This window comes from Lepisosteus platostomus, chromosome 15 (genome assembly GCF_059453375.1).
Source record: "Lepisosteus platostomus isolate fLepPlt1 chromosome 15, fLepPlt1.hap1, whole genome shotgun sequence".
In the NCBI taxonomy this organism is placed as follows: Eukaryota; Metazoa; Chordata; class Actinopteri; order Semionotiformes; family Lepisosteidae; genus Lepisosteus; species Lepisosteus platostomus.
Window position 1 is genome coordinate 11,131,485 of NC_142625.1, and position 6,000 is coordinate 11,137,484.

The following is a 6,000-nucleotide window of genomic DNA, read 5'->3' on the forward strand; positions in this document are numbered from 1 at the left end:
TGCCCCATAACTTACATGGGGTTGACCAAACTTGCAGAAACATGTTTATTTCTGCTGAAAAACACGTTTTGACCCTTTCTGCACACTGGGGTTAAGAGCTGAGTGTGTGGGCTCTTCTGAGACTTGCTGCTACATGGGTATTCAGTTGTCTGAAAAAACGCGTTTATTTCGGGCTGAAAAACACGTTTTGAAAAGTGTACTGTTACTGCCCCATAACTTACATGGGGTTGACCAAACTTGCAGAAACATGTTTATTTCTGCTGAAAAACATGTTTTGACACTTTCAGCACACTGGGGTTAAGATCTGAGTGTGTGGGCTCTTCTGAGCCTTGCTGCTACATGGGGATTCAGTTGTCTGAAAAAACGCGTTTATTTCGGGCTGAAAAACACGTTTTGCAGAGTGTACTGTTACTGCCCCATAACTTACATGGGGTTGACCAAACTTGCAGAAACATGTTTATTTCTGCTGAAAAACACGTTTTGACCCTTTCTGCACACTGGGGTTAAGAGCTGAGTGTGTGGTCTCTTCTGAGACTTGCTGCTACATGGGTATTCAGTTGTCTGAAAAAACGCGTTTATTTCGGGCTGAAAAACACGTTTTGAAAAGTGTACTGTTACTGCCCCATAACTTACATGGGGTTGACCAAACTTACAGAAACATGTTTATTTCTGCTGAAAAACATGTTTTGACACTTTCAGCACACTGGGGTTAAGATCTGAGTGTGTGGGCTCTTCTGAGCCTTGTTGCTACATGGGGATTCAGTTGTCTGAAAAAACGCGTTTATTTCGGGCTGAAAAACACGTTTTGAAAAGTGTACTGTTACTGCCCCATAACTTACATGGGGTTGACCAAACTTGCAGAAACATGTTTATTTCTGCTGAAAAACATGTTTTGACACTTTCAGCACACTGGGGTTAAGATCTGAGTGTGTGGGCTCTTCTGAGCCTTGTTGCTACATGGGGATTCAGTTGTCTGAAAAAACGCGTTTATTTCGGGCTGAAAAACACGTTTAGAAAAGTGTACTGTTACTGCCCCATAACTTACATGGGGTTGACCAAACTTGCAGAAACATGTTTATTTCTGCTGAAAAACATGTTTTGACACTTTCAGCACACTGGGGTTAAGATCTGAGTGTGTGGGCTCTTCTGAGCCTTGTTGCTACATGGGGATTCAGTTGTCTGAAAAAACGCGTTTATTTCAGGCTGAAAAACACGTTTTGAAAAGTGTACTGTTACTGCCCCATAACTTACATGGGGTTGACCAAACTTGCAGAAACATGTTTATTTCTGCTGAAAAACATGTTTTGACACTTTCAGCACACTGGGGTTAAGATCTGAGTGTGTGGGCTCTTCTGAGCCTTGCTGCTACATGGGGATTCAGTTGTCTGAAAAAACGCGTTTATTTCGGGCTGAAAAACACGTTTTGCAGAGTGTACTGTTACTGCCCCATAACTTACATGGGGTTGACCAAACTTGCAGAAACATGTTTATTTCTGCTGAAAAACACGTTTTGACCCTTTCTGCACACTGGGGTTAAGAGCTGAGTGTGTGGGCTCTTCTGAGACTTGCTGCTACATGGGTATTCAGTTGTCTGAAAAAACGCGTTTATTTCGGGCTGAAAAACACGTTTTGAAAAGTGTACTGTTACTGCCCCATAACTTACATGGGGTTGACCAAACTTGCAGAAACATGTTTATTTCTGCTGAAAAACATGTTTTGACACTTTCAGCACACTGGGGTTAAGATCTGAGTGTGTGGGCTCTTCTGAGCCTTGTTGCTACATGGGGATTCAGTTGTCTGAAAAAACGCGTTTATTTCGGGCTGAAAAACACGTTTTGAAAAGTGTACTGTTACTGCCCCATAACTTACATGGGGTTGACCAAACTTGCAGAAACATGTTTATTTCTGCTGAAAAACATGTTTTGACACTTTCAGCACACTGGGGTCAAGATCTGAGTGTGTGGGCTCTTCTGAGCCTTGTTGCTACTTGGGGATTCAGTTGTCTGAAAAAACGCGTTTATTTCGGGCTGAAAAACACGTTTTGAAAAGTGTACTGTTACTGCCCCATAACTTACATGGGGTTGACCAAACTTGCAGAAACATGTTTATTTCTGCTGAAAAACACGTTTTGACCCTTTCTGCACACTGGGGTTAAGATCTGAGTGTGTGGGCTCTTCTGAGCCTTGCTGCTACATGGGTATTCAGTTGTCTGAAAAAACGCGTTTATTTCGGGCTGAAAAACACGTTTTGAAAAGTGTACTGTTACTGCCCCATAACTTACATGGGGTTGACCAAACTTGCAGAAACATGTTTATTTCTGCTGAAAAACATGTTTTGAACCTTTCTGCACACTGGGGTTAAGATCTGAGTGTGTGGGCTCTTCTGAGCCTTGCTGCTACATGGGGATTCAGTTGTCTGAAAAAACGCGTTTATTTCGGGCTGAAAAACACGTTTTGCAGAGTGTACTGTTACTGCCCCATAACTTACATGGGGTTGACCAAACTTGCAGAAACATGTTTATTTCTGCTGAAAAACACGTTTTGACCCTTTCTGCACACTGGGGTTAAGAGCTGAGTGTGTGGGCTCTTCTGAGACTTGCTGCTACATGGGTATTCAGTTGTCTGAAAAAACGCGTTTATTTCGGGCTGAAAAACACGTTTTGAAAAGTGTACTGTTACTGCCCCATAACTTACATGGGGTTGACCAAACTTGCAGAAACGTTTATTTCTGCTGAAAAACATGTTTTGACACTTTCAGCACACTGGGGTTAAGATCTGAGTGTGTGGGCTCTTCTGAGCCTTGTTGCTACATGGGGATTCAGTTGTCTGAAAAAACGCGTTTATTTCGGGCTGAAAAACACGTTTTGAAAAGTGTACTGTTACTGCCCCATAACTTACATGGGGTTGACCAAACTTGCAGAAACATGTTTATTTCTGCTGAAAAACATGTTTTGACACTTTCAGCACACTGGGGTTAAGATCTGAGTGTGTGGGCTCTTCTGAGCCTTGCTGCTACATGGGGATTCAGTTGTCTGAAAAAACGCGTTTATTTCGGGCTGAAAAACACGTTTTGCAGAGTGTACTGTTACTGCCCCATAACTTACATGGGGTTGACCAAACTTGCAGAAACATGTTTATTTCTGCTGAAAAACACGTTTTGACCCTTTCTGCACACTGGGGTTAAGAGCTGAGTGTGTGGGCTCTTCTGAGACTTGCTGCTACATGGGGATTCAGTTGTCTGAAAAAACGCGTTTATTTCGGGCTGAAAAACACGTTTTGAAAAGTGTACTGTTACTGCCCCATAACTTACATGGGGTTGACCAAACTTGCAGAAACATGTTTATTTCTGCTGAAAAACATGTTTTGACACTTTCAGCACACTGGGGTTAAGATCTGAGTGTGTGGGCTCTTCTGAGCCTTGTTGCTACATGGGGATTCAGTTGTCTGAAAAAACGCGTTTATTTCGGGCTGAAAAACACGTTTTGAAAAGTGTACTGTTACTGCCCCATAACTTACATGGGGTTGACCAAACTTGCAGAAACATGTTTATTTCTGCTGAAAAACATGTTTTGACACTTTCAGCACACTGGGGTTAAGATCTGAGTGTGTGGGCTCTTCTGAGCCTTGTTGCTACATGGGGATTCAGTTGTCTGAAAAAACGCGTTTATTTCGGGCTGAAAAACACGTTTAGAAAAGTGTACTGTTACTGCCCCATAACTTACATGGGGTTGACCAAACTTGCAGAAACATGTTTATTTCTGCTGAAAAACATGTTTTGACACTTTCAGCACACTGGGGTTAAGATCTGAGTGTGTGGGCTCTTCTGAGCCTTGTTGCTACATGGGGATTCAGTTGTCTGAAAAAACGCGTTTATTTCGGGCTGAAAAACACGTTTAGAAAAGTGTACTGTTACTGCCCCATAACTTACATGGGGTTGACCAAACTTGCAGAAACATGTTTATTTCTGCTGAAAAACATGTTTTGACACTTTCAGCACACTGGGGTTAAGATCTGAGTGTGTGGGCTCTTCTGAGCCTTGCTGCTACATGGGGATTCAGTTGTCTGAAAAAACGCGTTTATTTCGGGCTGAAAAACATGTTTTGCAGAGTGTACTGTTACTGCCCCATAACTTACATGGGGTTGACCAAACTTGCAGAAACATGTTTATTTCTGCTGAAAAACACGTTTTGACCCTTTCTGCACACTGGGGTTAAGAGCTGAGTGTGTGGGCTCTTCTGAGACTTGCTGCTACATGGGTATTCAGTTGTCTGAAAAAACGCGTTTATTTCGGGCTGAAAAACACGTTTTGAAAAGTGTACTGTTACTGCCCCATAACTTACATGGGGTTGACCAAACTTGCAGAAACGTTTATTTCTGCTGAAAAACATGTTTTGACACTTTCAGCACACTGGGGTTAAGATCTGAGTGTGTGGGCTCTTCTGAGCCTTGTTGCTACATGGGGATTCAGTTGTTTGAAAAAACGCGTTTATTTCGGGCTGAAAAACACGTTTTGAAAAGTGTACTGTTACTGCCCCATAACTTACATGGGGTTGACCAAACTTGCAGAAACATGTTTATTTCTGCTGAAAAACATGTTTTGACACTTTCAGCACACTGGGGTTAAGATCTGAGTGTGTGGGCTCTTCTGAGCCTTGTTGCTACATGGGGATTCAGTTGTCTGAAAAAACGCGTTTATTTCGGGCTGAAAAACACGTTTTGAAAAGTGTACTGTTACTGCCCCATAACTTACATGGGGTTGACCAAACTTGCAGAAACATGTTTATTTCTGCTGAAAAACATGTTTTGACACTTTCAGCACGCTGGGGTTAAGATCTGAGTGTGTGGGCTCTTCTGAGCCTTGCTGCTACATGGGGATTCAGTTGTCTGAAAAAACGCGTTTATTTCGGGCTGAAAAACACGTTTTGCAGAGTGTACTGTTACTGCCCCATAACTTACATGGGGTTGACCAAACTTGCAGAAACATGTTTATTTCTGCTGAAAAACACGTTTTGACCCTTTCTGCACACTGGGGTTAAGAGCTGAGTGTGTGGGCTCTTCTGAGACTTGCTGCTACATGGGGATTCAGTTGTCTGAAAAAACGCGTTTATTTCGGGCTGAAAAACACGTTTTGAAAAGTGTACTGTTACTGCCCCATAACTTACATGGGGTTGACCAAACTTGCAGAAACATGTTTATTTCTGCTGAAAAACATGTTTTGACACTTTCAGCACACTGGGGTTAAGATCTGAGTGTGTGGGCTCTTCTGAGCCTTGTTGCTACATGGGGATTCAGTTGTCTGAAAAAACGCGTTTATTTCGGGCTGAAAAACACGTTTTGAAAAGTGTACTGTTACTGCACCATAACTTACATGGGGTTGACCAAACTTGCAGAAACATGTTTATTTCTGCTGAAAAACATATTTTGACACTTTCAGCACACTGGGGTTAAGATCTGAGTGTGTGGGCTCTTCTGAGCCTTGCTGCTACATGGGGATTCAGTTGTCTGAAAAAACGCGTTTATTTCGGGCTGAAAAACATGTTTTGCAGAGTGTACTGTTACTGCCCCATAACTTACATGGGGTTGACCAAACTTGCAGAAACATGTTTATTTCTGCTGAAAAACACGTTTTGACCCGTTCTGCACACTGGGGTTAAGAGCTGAGTGTGTGGGCTCTTCTGAGCCTTGCTGTTACATATTGATTCAGTTGTCAGAAAAAACGCGTTTATTTCGGGCTGAAAAACACGTTTTGAAAAGTGTGCTGTTACTGCCCCATAACTTACATGGGGTTGACCAAACTTGCAGAAACATGTTTATTTCTGCTGAAAAACATGTTTTGAACCTTTCTGCACACTGGGGTTAAGATCTGAGTGTGTGGGCTCTTCTGAGCCTTGCTGCTACATGGGGATTCAGTTGTCTGAAAAAACGCGTTTATTTCGGGCTGAAAAACACGTTTTGCAGAGTGTACTGTTACTGCCCCATAACTTACATGGGGTTGACCAAA